The sequence below is a fragment of the Chrysemys picta genome, chromosome 11 (assembly GCF_011386835.1).
Source record: "Chrysemys picta bellii isolate R12L10 chromosome 11, ASM1138683v2, whole genome shotgun sequence".
In the NCBI taxonomy this organism is placed as follows: Eukaryota; Metazoa; Chordata; order Testudines; family Emydidae; genus Chrysemys; species Chrysemys picta.
In genome coordinates this window covers 55447856-55470027 of record NC_088801.1, presented here as the reverse complement: position 1 = coordinate 55470027, position 22172 = coordinate 55447856, and the positions used below count along the sequence as shown (strand labels likewise).

At 45.3% G+C, this 22172-nt stretch overlaps 1 protein-coding gene across 9 annotated transcripts in view; it reads left to right on the top strand.

Moving 5' to 3' along the window:
* Positions 1 to 22172, top strand: part of HECW2 (HECT, C2 and WW domain containing E3 ubiquitin protein ligase 2) — a 258022-nt gene that overhangs the window by 9802 nt on the left and 226048 nt on the right. The gene's annotated exons all lie outside the window — the stretch shown is intronic.

Here is a 22172-nt window from a genome sequence, read left to right as displayed (position 1 = left end):
ATATCTCCTCCCAACCCCTGCCCTTCCAGCCTGTGGGACTGGAAAGCTGTAAATTAACCAGGGGGTTGGACCAGAAAATGGCGTGTGTGACAGGGATGTAGTATGTGATATGTATGTAGGATGTTGGCCCCACTGATCCATCTATGGTAGACTCCAGCCATGGTAGTAGGGTCTGGATAGGGTGAGTAACTATGCTTCTCTTTCCTGCCAAGCTCTGCTCAGAGAGTGGCAGTTAATGTTAACTTTCCCCAAATATTGCTGCTGATCTCCCATATGTCTGCAACGGGTATGCTGCCTCCTAGCTTTTGCTTCCCCCTCCTAGCCTGCCTCTCCAGGAACATGTTTTATGGATTGGAAAAATTGGCTATTTAGAGAAGGTGCATCCACCATGTGTGTGAGGCAGGGGGAGCAGAGAACTTTTAGGCTCTATGAAAAATATCTAGACCGTGTTTGAAAGGATTTGCCTGTGCATGTATTTTATCAAACAGAAATTGTTGCTATTGGTCTTCCTCCAACTCCGTTACAGGAAATAAAGCCTAGGAAGTAGGACTAAACACAGAAATATTTAGCAACCACAACTTGTTTCACAGCACTTTTAAAATCTCTTACGGATTCAGAGAAAAGCTAAAAGTGCGTAGGCACACACAGAATGTCACCTGAAAGTGAATTTTAGTTTTAACAAAAACTGGAAAGCATCAAAGCCATTACTAAGTTTAAAAGAAACAAACCCTTAAAGCTAGTTTTAGGACTTTTTTTGTGCACCTGTAATTCCAGAATAACATTTTTCAGGTAACTGGTCAATAATGTTTTGTTAACTTTGAAAGAGAATTTTATTTTAAACTAGTGCTCTGAGTAATAAGTAGATTCAAGCAACATATTCTTAGCATATAGATTTTCTCACAGGTAGTGCCTACCAAGGCTCTTCAGTAGTGACTGCCTTTTTTTGTTAGGACAGTGACACCCTGATTTATAAACTCTCTCAGAACTCCTTATACTGTAGAAGCTTAGAGCTATTAACACCTCGGGAATGGAGGTTATTAGTAACTCTGAACAAAATGTTATGGTTATTCTTTCAAAAGTTTACAGTTCAACATTGATTAAATACAGCTTTGAAATTTTACTATGAAGAAAAATGATGCTTTTAACCATCTTAATATATAGATCAAGCAAGTACAGAAACAGTTTCCTTACCATGTCAAATCTTTTGTAATCATTCCCTTTATTTTTTTTTGTAGTTTACATTTACATTTAACATAGTACTGTACTGTATTTTTTTTTTTTTCTCTCTGCTGCTGCCTAATTGTGTACTTCCCGTTCCAAACGCGGAGTGTGTTTGACTGGTCAGTTTGTAACTCTGGGTTCTACTGTACTTGCTCTGGCTATTGAGAAAAGCGTTCCTCTGGCACTTATTCCGTTACTTGCAGGAATCTCTTACAGTAGAACCTCAGAGTTACGAACACCTCTGGAATGGAGGATGTTCGTAACTCTGAACAAAATGTTGTTATTATTCTTTCAAAAGTTTGCGACTGAACATTGACTAAATACAGCTTTGAAACTTTACTATGCAGAAAGAATGCTTCTTTCCCTTTATATTTTAGTAGTTTACATTTAACACAGTACTGTATTTGCCTTCCTGTTTTTCTTTTTCTTTTTGGTCTCTGCTGCTGCCTGATTGTGTACTTCTGATTCCAGATGAGGGGTATGGTTGACTAGTCAATTCATAACTCTGGTGTTCGTAACTCCGAGGATCTACTGTATTCTGATTTGTTTTGTTGGTTCTGAGTACTATGAATGTCATCACTATGTGTGAGTATGGGCTGTACTCCTAGAGACCTAGCTTTCAGTAACTAAGGGCTAGTCTACACTACTTGCCCGGATCGGCGGGTAGAAATCAATCTCTCGGGGATCGATTTATCGCGTCTCATCTAGATGGATAAATCGATCCCCGAATCGACGCACGTACTCCCACCTCGTCAGGAGGAGTAAGCGCCGTCGACGGGGGAGCTGCGGCGGTCGATTTGCTGCCATCCTCACAGCAGGGTAAGTCGAATAGGATACGTCGAATTCAGCTATGCTATTCGCGTAGCTGAATTTGCGTATCTTAAATCGACACCCCCCCTGTAGTGTAGACCTAGCCTGAGTCTAATGAAATGTAGAGATGGGCATGAGCTTCCAAGTTTTGATCCTCAGTCTTTGGGTTTGTTCAGATCCTGGGTTCTGGTTAGGATGCATAATTAGTGGAAAATAATTTTAAAAACAGTCTAATACTCATGAGGATTTACAGATTGTAGCTTGTAGCAGTGAACTTTGTACTTCTTTCATTCTGTTTGAATTCTGATATAACACTCCAGTGCTGTCTGTCTCATTTGAGGCCCAGATCATCAGGTCATGCTCCTGCAAAATTCCCATTAAACTTAATGGGAGTCTTGCATTGGTAAGGTCTGCAGAATCGTCTTTTTTTTTTTTTTTTTTAATACTCGTAAAACAACAAATTAGGTGTCTAGCTCATAAGGAAGAGCAGTTAGTAGAACTGAAATGCTTTCTATTTCAGAAAACTGGAGGCCAGCAAGCAATGTCATAGAGGATGAAAAATGAAATGTGAGAATCTGTTTCATTGTAAATATTTGATGCAGCTCTGACGTACCAGCCACTATTTGCTCTTTAGTTGCACCTAATGGCCAATCAAGAGTTATTAACTGAATTTCAGAAGCCTTCTCTTCAGATGAAAGTTAAATATATTCTGTAGAAAGGAATCCAGAGAACAATGTATCCTGTGTATGACAAAAATAACTCAATTAAGCATTTAATCATAATTGTGAAGTTGGCTAAATTCATTTGTCTGGAAAAGAATCCAACAGTTTATGTCCTCTATATGTGGGATGTATGTCCATCACTAGTTGAATAAACAAATACTATACAACATAATCACAATATAGCCTGAGACCACAACATTTGGTGTCAAATTAATCAATCATTATAAATACAGACATTTTCACCACGCAACACCAAAGTGTACAGAAAGAGATTCCATAAAAAGAAAAAACCACCAAAGCAGTGATATGAGGCAGACTCCCCATTGCCTTTATAATGTCTCCATTTGTCTCATCTATTTGGTATTTCCATTGCACTACCTTCACATTGGTCAAATACCAAATTAAGAGTTGTGTTAAACTTGTTCATAAATGACCCTTCTGTCTGCTGTTTCCTGATCTAGTCACAGTTGCTATTTCTTCCTCTGCCTTCCTCCCCTTCACTTTATTGGGGAGCAGCCTATATTTTGAGAAATGGATGGATAGCTTGTCTGGTTTCATTATAGCTTCTAAGAATGCTGTGGCTTGGATTGACCGGATTGCATGTGCCAAATAATAAAAATTATAGCTTCAGTTAATACCTCTGATGAGTTGTAATCTTGTAACTTCTAGCAGCAGTACTGCTGTGAATCACAATATCTAACCTTGTGCCTCTGGCAGCCACAATACACCTGGGGGTACTGTTTCTTGTTCTTTCTATAGCATTGGAGGGACACTATCATAAAAATCTAGTGAGTCAAATAACTGGCTCCTTCTATGCTGCCATCAGTAGATTCTGCACGTTAAACGACAGGCTTAAAATATTATATTGGTATTTATTAAATCATTTGTCATCTAAATCAATAGGAATTCAGGAGCACTTGTTGAAATAATTGTTGGCTGTGTAGTCCACGCAATGAGAATGCAAGATCCATGTTTATCTAAATTAGGTAATTTAAAATGCATTCTTTGATATAAGTGGATTATGATGATGATGATTGTAGTAGATTGAGGAACATTTATGTATAACAAAGATGTTTAATAGTTGAGGTGAAAATAGGCTTGGGTTTTTTTAAAATTTTTTGATAAATTATCAACATTTTTGAGTGAAATGTGAAAAGCCATACTTTGAATGTGGAAATAGCCATTTAATGATACATAACATAAAATAAATTATAACTTGTTTTTCATATAGCTTGCATTCCTGCATTTCAGTTCTCTCTCCATCATGTTGATGAGGTAATCAGACATTTTCACATTATCCTTCTTAGAAATTCTGTGGTCCTGGTATCTAAAGAAGATTCAGAAGAAGACTAGATCTGTACGGATAACCATATTTTGCTTTGCTCGCCTTGGGGAAAAAAAATACTTACCTGTCTACTTTGTGTGCAGCCTCCCCCCCACCCCCTTTTTTTTTTTTTTTGGCTAGTTGCTTTCTGCTCTTTACTGTTTTATAAGAACATGTTGTTATAGCCTTCAGAGTGAAGGTATTGTTGTTAGTGACTCTGAAGAGGCAGATAAAAAAAGTCAGGCCTTGCTTTTTGCTGATTCCAGAGTTCTAAGTAGCTCTACATCTTCTTCCAAATATTTGGCACACCTCTACTGCATACCTCTAATTTTGTGAGGGGGAAAGAAAAATCTTTCATCCACTCTTTTGGCCTGATTCTCCTGCCATTTACACCAATATAAATAAGGAGTAACTCCAGTGTAATTAATAGAGTTAGACTGGGGTAAATCCAGTTAGGTAACATACATGTATGTGTAGACTGTTGTGTTAATAACCCTTTGCACTTGTTATCCTTTGTCCCTACTGTTGGGATTTAAACAATCCTTTGTTTTGGAAAGGCTGTTTGATGTCAACCTATTCACACACTGCTCACTGCTCCCAAAGGGAAGAGTTGCAGGGCTCAAACCCATTCGGCCGCTGGCACACAGGGTGTAGTAACCTAGACTCAGTCTGAGAATCGGAGAATCACAGCATTGAGATTCCACTGTGATACAGGGCCTGTCAAGTAATGGTGTGTGTGTGTGCGTGCGCACTGAGCGAGACGAGAGCAAGGTCAAAGGTCCTTGTTACCCTTCATGGCTATCTAATGGGGGGAAAAAACAGTACAGAGAATTTTGTTTCAGTTCCAGAAGAAGATAAATGTGATCATTTTAAGAATATTAGGCGTTTTAATTCTGGTCTCATACACATTTTAAAAAAAGGCTAGTTTATCATTCAACTGAAGTACATTCTCTTGCAATTCAATGAGCTTTATGGTACAGTACATCCTTATATGCTTTTTTGTGGAAGAAATGGTTTGTTTTGAATTGCTTCTAGATACATTATGGACAAGCTTGGAAAAGACTAGAAAGGATAACTGATTACAGTATCTTGAATTATTTTCAGATTTGTACTGTGGGGTGAGGATAGAACTCTAGTGAGAACAACCATTTTGTGATTTTTTTTTTTTTTTTTTTTAAATCCGGCTGAGCAATGATGAGTAAAAGGTAACGAATGGCAAATGTACTTGGTAAAAAACTCAGGCATGGATAATTTGAACCGTTTTGCACTTGATTTTATCATGATTGCTTGTTCACCTGAAGTACTAGTACTTCAGGAAGACGCCAGAGATAATGGGCTGAATTCTGACATGAAAGTACTCATTGTTCCACAAAATAATGGGTGGGTGGGAATTTTGTTGCAAATTGTCTACATAAAAAAATTGCAAACTTTTTTTGTTTTCAGAAAAACAAAAGTGAAGAAAAAGAACAACAGTTCTTCAAGTGCTTGCTCATGTTGATTCCGTTCTAGGTGTGCGCGTGTCCACGTGTGCGGCCTTTGGAGATTTTTGCCTTAGCAGTATCCGTAGGGTCGGCTGTGGTGCCCTCTTAAGTGCCGTGCTCATGTGTTGGTATATTAGGTGCTGCCGGCCTTACGCGCTCTCAGGGCTTGGCTACACTTGCAAGTTAGAGCTCAGTAAAGCAGCTCCAGGCGCCCTAACTCACGACCTGTCCACACTGGCAAGGCACTTAGAGTGCCTGGACTTTGCAGCTGGAGCACTCCTGGTAATCCACCTCCACGAGAAGCATAATACTTGCTGCGCCTCGGCTGAAATGCCCCAGCATCAGTGTGAACGAGGTGTTGCATTACTGCGCTATGATCAGCCTCCGGAAATGTCCTATAATCCCCTTAAGTCAAGTGGCCACTCTTGTCATTGTTTTGGAATCACTGCATGCATGCCGATATGCCCTTTCAAAGCTCTGTTTCTGACAACCGGCATGCTTATCTGCTCCAGGACAAAGCAACCGTTAGTGTGGAATGCTGCTTGTTGGGGGGGGGGGGAGGGAGAAGGGGTCTGCTGCTGTCTGAACTTACAAGACAGCATACTGACACGCGCTCAGCCCCCCAAACACCCACTCTCTCTCCCCCCACATACACACAACACACTCCCTGTCACACTCCACCCCACCCATTTGAAAAGCACATTGCAGTCACTTGCATGCTGGGATAGCTACCACAATGCATTGCTCTCTGTGCCGTTGCAAGAGCTGCTAATGTGGCCATGCCAGTGCGTTTGAATTTGACAGTGTGAACACACTGCAGCGCTTTTCCCTACTGCGCTCTCCGAGGGCTGGTTTAACTCACAGCGCTCTACATCTGCAAGTGTTGCCATGCTCTCGGTTCCTTCTTACTACCCATGGTGATTAGTCGCAGCGCCTTTCCCTTGCCTAGGAAGGGTTAGCGGTTCTTCTACTTCAGTCTTTGAGCCTTAGGGCCTTGTAAATAGTCTGTTTACAGTAGTTAGTTAGTAAGTGGTTGTTAAGTAGTGTAACTAGAAATACAGTCCCAGGGGAGACTCCGCCCAAGGCGGAGCATGTCCCGGTCTCCAGGGTTTAAGCCCTGCTCTGACTGTAACAGGCCTATGCCTGTTAGTGACCCCCATAGCAGCTGCCTCAAGTGCTTGGGGGAATCACATGTGAAAGACAAGTATCGCATTAGTAAGAACTTTTGTCCCAGAACTCAGAAAGAGGGAGACATTCGTTTGAGGGCCCTCCTTATGGAGGCTGCTCTCCACCAAGCCTTCCTGGCTGGACTCTGCCCCTAGCACTTAGGCCTCGGTGCACAGCTCACCCCCAGCACTGGCTCTGTCGCCAGTGCCTAAGAAGCAGTCGAAGAAGCACGACTCCCCAGCACCAAGCAAGAAGGACCAAGGGACTTCAAGCAAAGGACCCAGTTCAGGCTGCCAGCCCACACCAGAGCCACATGGGCACGCTCCCCCACCCATGGGGCCCCTTAGCTCCCTGAGGGATCTTCCACCCTCTCCTGGGAGCAGTAGGGGACCCAGACTTGTGGCAGGGCTGACGCATTCCCAGGCTTTCCCGTCGCTCAGATAGCAGAGGCCTCTACCTGCGCCACCAGCCCTAAGGCTCCCTCCCTGCAAGGGCAAGCCAGCCGTAAAGACCCTCCCAGAGGGTGGGCAAATGACACTCTTCTCCAGAGAAGAGACCATGTTTTCTGTCTCCACGTCCCAGGTCTCTTCCTTCTCGATGCGTGTCGCCTAAAGGGATGCAATGGTCACCATCTCACTGGCACCGATCATCCTCCTGCTGGCTGTCTCCTTGGTGCAAATCCCCATCTCCTAGACCGTGGGAGTAGTCTCCCTCATGGTACTGACCCCCCAGCCTCTGGCACTGATCCACCTACTCAAGGTACCCGTGGTAATGGTTAGCTGTCAGACACAAGCTTTGACGGTCCCTCCGTGGTAACCAGAAGGTGATTCCTCCTGTACGGAAAGGGAATTCGTCCCTTCTCCATGACAGCACTGGTGCGATTGGGTGCCTGAGGCTGTGTTGACCTCCACTATGCCATCATGGCAGCAAGGCCAGTGGCCAGCGCAATGGCCCTACTGGAGCACATGGGGCATGCCTGTGATACTGATGCCTCCTTCCATCAATTCCTCGGCCACCGTCTCGAAGGAGCAACCAGTGGCACCAGCGGCACCGGGCTTGATGCATGAGGTGCACTTGGAGGCCAGGTAGAGGAGCAAGCGCCCACCCTGAAACCCTCTTCCCGCACAGTGGATGATGCCCCAAGGCCTCTCCTGGTAACCCAGCATTGTCATCATCCCTCTTGTGCCAGCTCGCCAGACGATTTTAAAGAACACTAGGCCCTGCTTCACAGAGTGGCTACGAACTTGGGTTGCATCTACCCCTGCCTGTGTCATGCTACCAGTACACAATGGGGTCCTAAAAATAGCAAAAGAAACTCCATCTTCCATTCCTCCCACCTCCAAGAAGGCCGGGAAAAAAGTATTTCGTCCCAGTCAAGGGCTTTAAATATTTGTATACCCACCCGCCTCCTGGCTCGCCGGTCATCTCTGTGGCCAACGAGAAAGACAGACGGGCAAAGCAATTTGACTCCCAAAATAAGGAGGCCAAGAGGCTTGACCTTTTTGGAAGGAAGATTTATTCAATGACCAGCCTTCAGTTCTGGGTGGCTAACCACCAGGCTGTCTTGGGGAGGTACAACTTTAATTTAGGGACTCCCTCTGTAAGTTCAAGGAGTCCCTGTGTAAAGGCCCGGTGTGGGGGTTGGGCCCTCTCAGGGGCCGTCGGGAGCCAGGCCACCTCACTACACGGCCTGGATCAGTCTCTGCAAGGGGCTACCGCCCTCCGTCAGGGCTAGGCAGCAACCCTGGTCCGGGCTCCGGTTCTCACTGCTGGAGCTGGGAATTATAAAGTCAGTCAAGCCCACGCGCTAGCTCAGGGCGGGCAACACACAAGGGTTCCGGGGGCTCAGAACCTTCCTGAAGGCTGAGCACTCACACAGTTAGTAGCTAAGGCCCGGCCCTCAATCAGGGCGGGGCGGCACACAATAGTCCAGGGGGGCTCAGAACCTTCCTGCAGGCTGAGCAGTAACAAAGTTAGTAAGCCCAGGCCCTCAGTCAGGGCGGGGCAACAAACAAAAGTTCAGGGGGGTTCAGATCCGGGTCGCAGGAGCTGAGGACTAACAAAGTTAGTAAGCCCAGGCCCTCAGTCAGGGCGGGGCAACAAATAATAGTTCAGGGGCTCAGGTCCTTGTATCAGGAGCTGAGCACTAACAAACTCAGGACGCCCCAGGCCCTTAGGGCGGGGCAACAAACAATAGCTCAGTTGCGATGCCAGAGCGCTGTCTGGAGAGGGGGCTGCCACCCGTAAGTGGGGTGGCAGGGGGGACACAGGCCCACCCACTCCACTGTGTCCCAGCCCGGGGCCCTAAGAGCGGCAGTCAGTCTGCCGCGGTGTCGGTGGGGTCCTGACCGCAACACACCGACATTGGCTCCTCTGTTGTAGCCAGACTGGGGTCAGCTACCCCCGGGCTACTTTCCATCTCCCCCTCCATTGGTACCTGCTCATCGCTGGGCTCGGCAGCGGGGTCCCACACCATGGGTTCCTCAGCTCGCAGAGGGTCGTCTGGGTCGGGCCACTCCTCCGGTCTCGGGTCAGGGGGGCGCTCGGGCCCCTCCTCGAGGTACCGAGCTCGGGGCAGGCTCGGCCACTCCGCTTCGGGGTACCTAGCTCGGGGCAGGCTCGGCCAATCCGCGTCGGGGTACCTGGCTCTGGGGAGGTCCGGTCGGCCGGCGTCCGGGTATCTGGCTCTGGGGAGGCTCGGTCCATCCGCGTCCGGGTACCTGGCTCTGGGAAGGCTCGGTCTAGCCGGAGCTCGCACCGGCACGTCTGGCCTCTCCGGCCGCTGGGCTCTAACTGAGAGCTGGGGCCTGGCTTTTATACTTCCTGTCCCGCCCCTTAACTTCCGGGGGGCGGGAACAGGTGGCGGTGGCTCCGCCCACTTGGGTGCCTGTTCTGGCTCCTCTTTCTCAGGGGCCGTCGGGAGCCAGGCCCCCACACTACACCCTGCCACAGGACTTGGCCCAGCAGCTAGGTGTTCCCTCCAAATGGCGTGGGACACTACCGATTCGGCAGCTCGGGTGGTCGTGTCAGCAGGCCTCGATCGAAGATCTTCCCTTTGATGGGAACCGTCTCTTTGGCGAGCAGACAGATGGAAGGCTACACGGTCTGAAGGACACTTGGGCCACCCTTTGTTCGCTAGGTCTGCATACACCACAGTTGGCATGGAAGCAGTTCCGGCTGCTCCTGCCGCCAAGGCCTTGGCAGCCTCGACAAGGGCCTGCAAGGAGAAGGGCTAGAGGCACGAGTTTTAGTCATCGCCGCCCTTCTTCCTTCCACTCACCTGTGCCACCCAGCCTGGCAAAGCATCACGGGGGCCAGAATCACTTATTTTGAGGGTGCACTCGAGAGCGATGCCCCGGTCAACTCCCCGGATCCACCTCATTCTTTCCTCAACCATCGTCATCCCTACCGTTCAGCCCGGTTGCGGGTCATCTCGGACTGTTGGGTGCTAGAGATTATATCTCAGGGCTACACCCTACAATTCTCTTCTGGGATTTATACCTGGATGTCTTGGTTTGAGAAATCAGTATGAACTGTGACTTTTAAGTTTGTGACATTTTTATTTGCTATCAATCAAATGAACATCTTTGAGTAGAATGAGGCCCCTTGTTGGTACCATACCTGTTCAGTCCAGAGCATCATCTTTGTATGCGTTATTTCTTTGTTTCAATGCAAAGACAAATTATTTTTAAGTGTCAGAATTGAATGGTTTATAAAGGCAAATTACAAATGGTGAATAAAAATAGGGATACATAAAGCTATTTTAAACCCCCCCTCCCCAACAAAACTTTGGAACAGGAGGAAATTTGAATCAACATTTGGAGAAGTGCACTACAATGCAGGATAGCTGAGTATGAGGTATAATCTGGGATTACTTTTTGGAGATGCATCCTTTTTTTTTTTTTTAAACAAGTTTACAAATCTCTTTTGAGCTTAAAATTTCAATAAAATTCTTACAGCTTTAGATCAGTGAGATTTAAAATGTAAATATATTGGAGGCTCCTTTCCTTTCTCCTCTCTCCACATCTTTCCTATGGGATGTCAGTTTTTTTTTTCTGGTTAATTGATGGGATTCAGAACCGGTGACTAAGGATTAACGAAAGCTTTGGTTAATCCTTTATTCTGATAAAAAGGGAATGTTTTAGGAACCTCAGTGAGTGCATATGTTTTCACTCAGCAGCTTTGTTTGGATTTTCTTGAAATTACACTGTTGGAAAATAGCAATGAGTATATTCAATATTGGGGTAAATAGACACTAAAATTGCAATCAGTCTTGTGTTTTTTGCCCAGGGATGCAGTGTAACTAGCCTGCATAAAGGAAGAAAAGACGATTATTCTTCTGTTTTAGTGCTCCCAGTAAAACTAGGCTTGCTCCACAGCTGGTCCTGCTGAGAAAAAAGCATTAAAGATCTCCATAATCATTGATTTGGCTTTCTTAGCACTGGTGTCTTGGGGTTCTCCTGGGAAGGACCTAAAGGCTGCAAAGAGAGGACCTCTGTTTTCTACTGGGTAGTCAGGTTTAACCAAGTGCTCTTGATTTCAGTCCATTGTGAATTCATAAGCATTCATGAATAGTGAAGCCAGGCTGTAGTAAATTCATCAAAGGCTTTCTTGCACTGGATATCTGGATATGCTTTTTGCTGCTGTCAGTTATTTGGCTTTTTCCTTTAGAAGTAGGACATATTCTGCTTGCTCTCCTGTGGCCAAGATACCAGATAAATGCTTCTGGCATCTTTCTCCATCCCCGCCTCCCAACTTCTTTCCTTGCATGAAAATATGCGTAAGCCTTTACTGTGTGATATAAATGTTCATTTGGTGTTTTTGACAGGGATTTAAATAGCGCAAGCCCTTTGGATGATGTAGGTCTGGCTTCCATTCTGTGGTACCTCCCAACCATCTATTTCAGATTTTTGTTGTCTCTGAGGGATACGCTGCAGTCTTGCAGACCCAGAGCATACGGGAAAACACATTCTGGTGAGAGTTTGGCAGAAACCAGCTTCCTCCCCTTGATCAGGGCCCCCTGAATATTGGTTTGGGGATCTCAGAATACAAGTATTTTGAGTCAATGTCATATCTGCCCCTAAGCTTCCCCACCCACCTCCCAAATTGTACATCTTATACTCGTGTCTAATACAAATTGTACCCTCTTCCAATTTTGTGGTACCAGCTGCCAAGACCCCTCACGTTCCTGGTGACCAATCTGTCCTTTACTAGTTGGGGAAAATTCTCTGGAAAATTCCCTTGTCAAAATCCTGTGCCCCATCAAATTCTTTCCCCTGTAAATCCTGACCCCAGCCGCCCACCAGCTGCATAAACCCTTCTGTAGCACATCTCTGACCACTGAGAACTGTGGGAAACTCACAGTAGCCTAGAACCTCCCAATTTCACTGTTTCCTAGGGGGAAATACTTATATTTTGTTGTGTTGGCTGAATGGTTCTAATAGTGGTGATGAGCATTAATCAGTGGAACTGAGTGTCCAGCATTCATTGATAGGCTAGTTCTTTTCCAGCCATCCTGGTTGAAAGTGGGTTTTTCAGAGTGAGAGGAAGAGACAGCAGGAGAAAGAGTAGTTCAGTTAAAGCACTGCATAGGAGTGAATTCCTCCCTAAATGAATGGACAAGAATAAAACCTAATTACCTAGTGCTAGCATTAGTTTAGCAGATGCTTGATATTTGGGTAAAAGACCAAAACACAAAACAAACCTTTCACAAGTAAAGCTTAGAAAAGGAAGAGCTCTGATTAGTTAATTAAATTCATCTGTATAATCTTATACAATATGTATGACTAACCCAAAGTGCTTTATCTCCAGGCTGGCCTGCCCTGTAATCTTCACGTGCAAACCCTTCCTCATGTAAATAGGATGTGAAACTATTATTTATCTTTGTATAACCAGTGCATCTAGTGAGGATCTACTGCAGAACTTCAGGTGTAATATTTTCTTGGAGGCAGTGCATGTCAGAAAATAGAGTGGTTTATGCTGAATTTAGAGGGCTATAATTAATCTGAATTCTGTTACACATACCCTTTTGATCATCTAAAAAAAATAGAATATACATATTTTCTAGAAGCTGTGAAACTAAAGCTTTTTTACAAATAGCCACATGTGCTTTTGCCATCCAGTTTTACAAGATGCTCATGACCTTCTGGAAGGTTACTGAGCACCAGAGAGTTGCTTGGCCATTGAAGATTAAGAAAGTGTCAGTAGTGTTTGTCCTTTCAGTTTCCATAGAGTGGTAAGAGAAAATGTAGGACTTCCACCCATTTGTTAGCTGAACAGAATCAGTCATGATCAGTTTTGACTATCTTGTGTCTCAGGCCAGAGGGAAGATTAATAGATTGAGTCAGCCTGTGACATATTGGTAGTGCTTTGAACTAGCTCTGAGAGAAAGCATTTGCTAACACAGTGAGCCAAATTCTGCTCTCTGATTCACATACATGGGTTCCATGGAATTAATTGTGCATCTTAAGACAGAGTTGGGAGTTTTCCTCTGCAGCATAGGTCATTTGCAGTTTAAACTAATGTATATGGTGGATTCTCTGAAACCTGAAGTCTTTAAACCAGAGGTTAGGAATCTCTCTTCTCATAGATCAGCGGGGTAGCCGTGTTAGTCTGGATCTGTAAAAAATCTGCACAGGACTCTTCTCACAGAGTATTTTCCAGAATCCCCCTTTCACCTTTTTCCTCCTCCCGCCCCCCAATTCTCCACCTATCAGACAAACAAAAACTACTCAAGGAGGCTCCACAGTTGTATCATGTTGTTTTAATACTTTTTTCTTCCCTGGCCTTTTTTCTTCCCTGAGATCCGTTGCAGCGTGTCTGCCTTTCCCGATCCAGGATCTCACAAATGGCTCAGCATTGAACATCATGAGAGGCAGTTTTACCAAGTTAAAGAAAAGTAGCGTTGATATGGTCTGCACTTTCATGGATGATTGCAAAGGGATCACGATTATGTTCATGTGTGAGAAACCCTGTTCACATTCACTTGATGTTATCGGTATGATATTGATGCACTTTACAAGAGATTTTACAAGAGCTTGCATTGCCCTCTGGTGCCTGGCTTGGGGCTCTGGGGAGTGGGGTGAACTAGACTAGGGGCTTCTGCCCTGCAGGGCAGCAGGGCTCCTGGTTTCAGCTCTGGGGCACCAGGGCCTGGGGCTTCTGCCCTGCGGGAGGCTTGGGTGTCCAGACTTCAATGATGGGGCCCTGTTAAGGTGACCAGATAGCAAGTGTGAAAAATTGGGACGGGGGTGGGGTGGGGGTAATAGAAGCCCATACAAAAAAAAGCCCCAAATATTGGGACTGGCCCTATAAAATCGGGACATCTGGTCACCCTAGGCCCTGTGGACTCCCCAGAACTGGATCATGGCTCCCCAATGGGCCACGGACCCCTGGTTGAGAACCGCTGGTTTACATCATTCAGTAGCATCAGGCTGGAGTCCAGGTTTGAAAAATATTTACCAGAGCTCTGCTCCAGACAGCTCTGGCTAAATTTAAACCCTGATTACAGGAGTGGGAGGGTGAGGTTCTATGGCCTGCAACGTGCAGGAGGTCAGACACTAGATGATCATGATGGTGCCTTCTGACCTTAAAGTGTATGAGTCTATGAGGTACTATGGCAGGGGTCGGCTATGTTTTTCACGCAGCTCACCAGGGTAAGTACTCTGGCGGGCCGGGCCAGTTTATTTACCTGCTGACGTGGCAGGTTCGGCTGATTGCAGCCCCCACTGGCTGCGGTTCGCCGTCCGTGGCCAATGGAGGCGGCGGGAAGCCACGGCCCGCGCCGCTTCTCGCCGCCCCCATTGGCCCGGGACGGCGAATCGCAGCGAGTGGGGGCCGTGATCGGCCGAACCTGCCGCATCAGCAGGTAAATAAACTGGTCCGGCCCGCCAGGGTGCTTACCCTGGCGAGCCGCATGCCAAACGTTGCTGACCCCTGTACTATGGTCTAGCACAGTGGTTTTCAGACTATGGGATGGGTCTCCCAAGGAAGGCACGGTAATGTGTCAAGTGATGCGCGAGCTGTGTACTGCTTTTTTATTATTATTATTATTTTTTTTAAAAGCTCTTGCTGTAAATCCTGGGTAGCTGGGGCTTGTGCAGAAGGGCCATGCATACCTGGGAGATGGGGATAAAGGGGACAGCCGGAGCTCTGCTGCCCGGGCTCGGGCTCTCCTTCTCCTCCCACCCTCAATCCCTCACCAGGAGGCAGCCTGAGCTCAGGCTCTCCTCCCTCCTCCCCAACACCTCACCGGGAGGCAATAAGACTCTGGCTGTCAGCCCCAGGGTGGCAGCAGCAAGGCAGAAGTAAAGGTGGCATTGGGGCACCAAGTCTGCTGTGAAAAGTAATATTGCCACCCTTCTGTGCTTATGCTGCTGGCGTGGTGCTGCCTTCAGAGGTGGGTGGTGGTATATGTACTGGGGGGAGGGGATAAACGATTACAGACACAAAGCAGTGGGGGGAGGGGGAGCGGGCAAGCAAGTACGTTTGAGACCCACTAGGCTAGTGTAGGGTTACCATTCGTCCGGATTTACCCGGACATGTCCTCCTTTTGTGTGCTAAAAATAGCGTCCGGGGGGAATTTGTAAAGCACTCACAATGTCCGGGATTTCCCCCTCCCCCGGCAGAGCGAGCGGCTGGGAGGGCTGCAGGAAAGTCCCGGGCTGGACTCCGGAGCAGCTTCCTCCTCCCACCCCCCCCTCCCTGCATTCTGAGCCGGCCGGCAGCTCCTCCTCCTGCAGCCCGCTCCGGCAGCCCTGTGCAGGGCCAGGGACCGGGTTTTGTGTTGTGCAGGGGAGCTCAGCCATGTGTCCGGCTGGCACAGAGCCCAACACCCTGTTCTGAGCAGCAGGGTAAGGGGGGGCAGGAGAAGGGACAGGGAGGTTCTGGAGGGGGCAGTCAAGAAACGGGGGGGGGGGGGCTTTTGGAGGGGAGTGGAGAAAGTTTTGGGCAGTCAGGGTACAGGTAGGGGGTAGGGTCCTGGGGGGCAGTTGGGGGGGGGTCTTAGGAGGGGGCAGTTAGGGGACAAGGAACAGGGAGTCTTAGGTAGGGGGTGGGGTTCTGGAGGGCAGTTAGGAGCAGGGGTCCCAGGAGGGGGCAGTCAGGGGACAAGGAGCGGGGGGTAGGGGGCTGGGAGTTCTGGGGGGGAGCTGTCAGGGGGCAGGAGTGGGGAGAGGGATCGGAGCAGTCAGGGGACAGGGAGCAGAGGGGTTTAGATGGGTTGGGAGTTCTGGGGGGGGGCTGTCAGGGGGTGGGGAGTGGTTGGATGGGGCGTGGGAGTCCCAGGGGTCTGTCTGGGGGTGGGGGGGTGGATAAGGGTTGGGGCAGTCAGGGGACAAGAGGCAAGGAGGCTTAGATAGGGAGTGGAGTCCCGGGGGGCAGTTAGGGGCAGGGGTCCCAGGAGGGGGCAGTCAGGGGACAAGGAACGGGGGGAGGGTTGGGGGTTCTGGGGGGGCGGGAAGTGGGAGGGACAGGGGCGGGGCTAGGGCGGGGCTCCTCCCGTCCTCTTTTTTGCTTGTTGAAATATGGTAACCCTAGGCTAGTGGATAGGGCACTGCACTGGGAGGCCTGGTTTCTACTCCTGGCTTGGTCTTGCTGTGCGACCCTGAGCAAATCATTCCCCTTCCCACTCTTTGTCTGTCTTGTCTATGCTGAGTGTAAGCTCTTCAGGGCAGGGGCTGTCTGTGTGTGTGTGTGTGTGTGTGTGTGTGTGTGTGTGTACACATACGTACACAGGATCCAGCACAAAAGGGCTCTGAACCCTGCTTGGGTGCTGCAGGCACTGCTTATAATTCAAATAATAAACAGTCTTAGACTGTCTGCTCTTTAGGGCTAGGATTATATTTACTCTACATTATATGTTTGCCACTGTGACGTCCTTGTCTGTGACTGGGGCTCCTAGGTGCTACTGCAATGAAAATAATACATCATAATAGCAATAAGGACTCTGTCAGAATTTGGCCTGTAGTATGAATTACTGAATGGAAGCCATACATGCAAATGCTGAGGACTAATAGTGACTTATCTGAGCTATGGTTTGTGCATCCAAAGACAGAATTTGGTCCTGAGTTAGTCTCTTGAGCAGAGACTGGCAGTCAGACAGTAATGTATTGCACTATTTGAGAGTTAGTTTTGTACTCTGATCTTTCTTTAAAACATTGAGGGCTAGATTCTCAGCTGGTATAAATAAGCTGAGTTCAAGCTTACTGGCTAAGAAGTTATTGATGACTCTTTGTAGCCACAATGAGCTACATGCAGAAATTGTATTCTTGATTTTGAAGATTGTTCTATTGGTCCATTCAACTGTCAACCAGCCTTACTAAGAGCTCTGCAAAATTCCCTATTTCTTTGTGCTTTCCTAGTCTTGAAGTTCCTTCTCTTAAATACTTGTAGTGCTGCGTAATGTAAGGCAAAATGCAACTTCAGTGCTAACCCATATTCCTGGTAACTTCTGTTTGATGTGCCAGCATTCATGCTGGTTGTATTCATATTGGACACCACTGGCAGAGCTGTTAATCTGTTAAAGAGACTGAGGTTTAGGTGACAAGGTGTTCTCTAGCCACAGGAGCTAAGAGCCTTTGAATGCTTTAGTGGCCAAGGCAAAAGGAATTTTTAAAAAGGACTCCTTGTTTTTCACATAGAATACGTGGGAAGAATTTTATATAAAATGTGATGTTTATAATTGTTAGTATTGTATCATAATTTTCAGAATGTGATATCTTCCCCCATGAAAAACATTTTGCCATTCAAGCTTTGAAAGAAAAGTTACAGTTCAGTAAGACAATGAAAATATATTCTGTTTACAGTAATTTGGGAACATATTCTGCAAATAGAGATTGTTTGTTAGTAAAAGATGCTTCATTTTTAATAGATAGCAACCATTCAGTGTTGAAACTAAATTTGTGTTTTATCCCGCCCCCTCTCCCTCAATCTGTGTTGTAATTCTATTAGCAATTGATACAAATTCTCTGAGGATGCAGACATAGGTTTAAAGGTGAAACACTTTTGGAAATATAATAGCAAGTTTTGTTGTCCAAACTGGCAAACATAGTCAGTAAAAGGCATGTCAGCATTAAGTTCATACAAAGTCAGCCAATAAATGACTTTTTTCCCCCTCCACCTCAAAGATTCTCAATGTCTCCAATAAATCTGATCTTATAAAAAAAAATGTAATTACATCAAAATAAATAGAAAAATACAAAGTGGTAATGAGAGTACAGTTACTTTGTAGATCATCAGAGACAGTGTTGTGTTAGGTTTCAGAGTGGTAGCCGTGTTAGTCTGCATCAGCAAAAAGAACGAGGAGTACTTGTGGCACTTTAGAGACTAACAAATTTATTTGGGCATAAGCTTTCGTGGCTGATGAAGTGGGCGTTAGCCCACGAAAGCTTATGTCCAAATAAATTTGTTACTCTCTAAGGTGCCACAAGTACTCCTCGTTCTTAATATTGTGTTAATCATTTTATCAACATTTAACACTTCTGCCTCTGAGTAACTGAAGATCATAGATATCAGCTAGATGATTGGGTGCCCTTGAAGTGAAGTGAAAATCACTGTTAAAATTAAGGCCACAGTCACAAAAATAAATACACCACCATAACTGGAAATACTCTTTTCCCCCCTCCCCCCGCCACAAGAAAAGAACCTGAACTTCCTCCACATGCATTTCTCAAATGGTTGGTTTAAAGGTACTTAGAATTCCACTGTTTACTCCAGGGATGTCAAAATGTGTTCCAAAATGCCTAACATTCTGAAATGCCATCCTGTAAGATAAAGGCTGGATTGTACCCTTGCATGGAGAAATCGGGCTAGAAAATTCCTCAAAGTTGACTCTACAGAGTTTCATTTAATAATCCCCTTGGTTAGGTGAGGTTTTGGGTGTGTGTGTGCAGAGAGACTATAGGGCCTGGTCTCCCAAACCCCAAAAGATGCTGGGCAACCATAAGAAAATGAATTCCTGCCCAGTCCTGTGGGTGCAGAAGTGTCCATGCGCAGGGCTGTCCCTTCCAGGTACTCTGCTACTCCTCCCTCAGCAGGTACCTGGCTGAATTCCTTTGCCGCTACACAGCTGTTCCCTGGTGGGGTTAGTGCTACTTTTGGCAGTAGTACCTCCAAATCAGGTAACCCCTCAATTATCTGTAGAGATGGTGATACAGAAAGCAATTAGTCTGCGGCTTTGCCCTCTTTTGCCATTGCCTCCACCTCCAAAGTAATAGCGTACAGGGAAGAGCCTGCTGAGCCCCAGCAGAAGGGCTCCCATAGTTTCGCAGATGCAGGAGGTGCCGCTGCAATTGTGCTTCCCCCATTCTGCACTTTCAAGGGGTGTATTCCAGATCTCTGTCCCCTGGTTCATAGAAGTATAGGGAAAAATACTGTTTGAGGTGACTTCTGCCATCTCTATGTACTGATCGTTATCAACTGTTCCAGCTTTGTTGTTTGTTCTAAAAAAGCACTGTCTATACGTAAAAAGACCAGGAGTACTTGTGGCACCTTAGAGACTAACAAATTTATTAGAGCATAAGCTTTCGTGGGCTACAGCCCACTTCATCGGATGCATAGAATGGAACATATAGTGAGGAGATATATATACACGTACAGAGAACATGAAAAGGTGGGAGTTGTCCTACCAACTCTAAGAGCCTAATTAATTAAGAGAAAAAACTTTTGTAGTGATAATCAAGATAGCCCATTACAGACAGTTTGACAAGAGGTGTGAGAATACTTAACATGGGGAGATAGATTCAATGTGTGTAATGGCTCAGCCATTCCCAGTCTCTATTCAAGCCTAAGTTGATAATGTCTAATTTGCATATTAATTCAAGTTCAGCAATTTCTAGTCGGAGTCTGTTTTTGAAGCTTTTTTGTTGCAAAATTGCCACCTTTAGGTCTGTTACTGAGTGGCCAGAGAGGTTGAAGTGTTCTCCTACTGGTTTTTTAATGTTATGATTCCTGATGTCAGATTTGTGTCCATTTATTCTTATGCGTAGAGACTGTCCAGTTTGTCCATGTGTGTGCTGGAAGTATGTTGAAAGCAATGTGATATTGAGGGTGGGATTTTTCAAAATCACTCACTGTTGGCCTAACTTTGCTGCTTCTGAAATCCAATGAGTGTTGTACTGCTCACTTCAATGGGAGCAGAATTAGTCCAGTGCTGAGTGCTTTTGAAAATCCCATTTTGAGCTTCTTGTTCAAAGGGGAAGTTAAAATTGAGCATTGCAAGGAGTTGATAATTGCAGTTCCACCTGGAAGAGCAACAGCAACACCCCCTCCGTGCCCCCCTACCCTCTCTTCAAGCTTCCGTTTATACACCTGGCTTGGTATTGCTGCACCCTAGCTACTAAGCAGTTTCATTAGAATAGTAAGAAGATTTTTGTAACCTTTATCCAAAAGAACTGTGGGTTTTTTTTGTTTTTTTTTAAGTTGGCTTCCTCCTCCCCAGGCTGCTGCTCTTCCTTTACTGTGCAGCACGTCAAGGGGAATGGTCTAATTTCTGTGGTTACGCAAGGACTGAAAGCTGTGTGCTTTTCTGGGAAACTATGATAAGACCGTTAGGAGAACAAGCATCTTGGTACTATGAGAATGGATGCAGGCTAAACAAAAACAGATTGCTGGGCTAACCGTGCTGATTTAGAATTGCAATATACAAAAATACTGAGATAAGTATAAGCCTTACAGTGAATGAAAAGGTTTCCTCATACAAGATCTAATTCTTTCTTGGTGCGCAGTCCTGTAACACGTGTGAGTTTCCTCGCTTTGCCCCTTTAGTGTGACCTAAAACCTGACCTATATTCTAGTCTATACTATATCTAGGCATTAGAAGACAGGGTCATTCTCAATGAAATATGAGAATATGTAAAAGAGATTTTGAAGGTGAATGGAAAGTTGTTGGGTTTTTTTGTTTTTTGTTTTTTTTAAATCTGCCAAGACCAGAGATCAGACCCTTGGGATTCTAAATTTTTCCTGCTAAAGTAGATTTCATTAATAATGCTTAGTCATGCAAAGAACATCGTTTTCTCAGCTTTCAGTTTTATAAATGTTGTCAACTGCTGCATGGGACATACAGAATCCCTGAGGTTCCACATCTTGGCAGGTGTCTGAACACAGAACTCATTTTAAAGTAGGTTGTTAAAAAAATACTTTAAAACATCTTCGTGTACATTGGGTTAATGAAGTGAGTTCTTAAATAGTATTTTGTCTTTAATTATTTTCTTATTCAGTATTTTTATTATCTGAAGAAAAACAATTACAGTTACAATGAAATAAGAAAAAAATTACAAAGATAAGTACTGTAAAATCCTACTAATTGTCTCACACAGTATTACTTTACATTTCTTTAGTATTCTGTTGTTAAAACTTAGAAGAACCAGCAAAGCAAAGAGGAAAGATAAAAAAGTCATGATGGGAAGTTGACTCATAGAGCATAGTGTATTAGACAGAACAAATAGCATGAAGAACTAATTGTCATCATACAGTGATCACATCAGTCTGTATCTATGTATCTGTTTTTACTGGGCCTGTGAGTAGAGTTTCTTTCACTTTACCATTCTATAGTTAACTGTCAGGCCTAGTTTGGACATTTTGAATGGAGCCTATTACATGCAATAAATAAATACATTCTGGTGAATTAGAAGAAGGCAGAGATCAGTGGAGGATATTTTAGTACTATATCCTGTTTTGTTCCACTATTATGTGGACAAGGGGATCTCTAAATCCTAATCTGGTTTGATCTACTTTGAAGTGCCTCATTTCCCCCCCCCTTCCCCCCATGACCTTCATTTAAATAGGTATACATTGATTCAAAGGGGGGTGGGTTGCATGGACCCCAATTTTCTTATAAATACTAGCAAACAGTGATATTGTACTGACAAAAGATAAATGTCTAATCTGCAGTTATTACCAAAATGCTAAGGTGTTGAGTGCTGTATAAGTACCTAGATAGATTCAGTGATATGTCACCAATATTTTTTAAGAGACTTCACAAAAAATGTCATACTTAGCCTGTGATCAAACCTATGTCCTATATGGGAAGGTGGTGTGAAGAGGATTGATGGGTGAGAGGTTTAAAGAGTAAGGGGCAGTGGAATCTATTAATTTAAACAATAAAGATTTCTTATAGTCATATGGAAGGAAGGAGGCAGTATCGCTTTTTCTCTATATTCTTGATAAATATCCTGAGTACACTTATAATTGATAAGGTGGTAGTGTGACCAGGTGCCTGGGATGGACCACACTGAGAATGGCACACTCAGGGCAGACTGCAAGAAATAAAGCAGATAATCCCCCCAAACTGGTGGTTTATTCTATAATTAGATTCACCAAGCTAGAAACAAAAGAGCGTCTGCAGTAGCACACTGGTTAACCAGAAGCCAAACACAGTACTCTTTAGGCATTCTAGCCCTTAGCTCTCATCAGAACAAACAGGTCTAATATGGTGAGGGGTTACTGAAA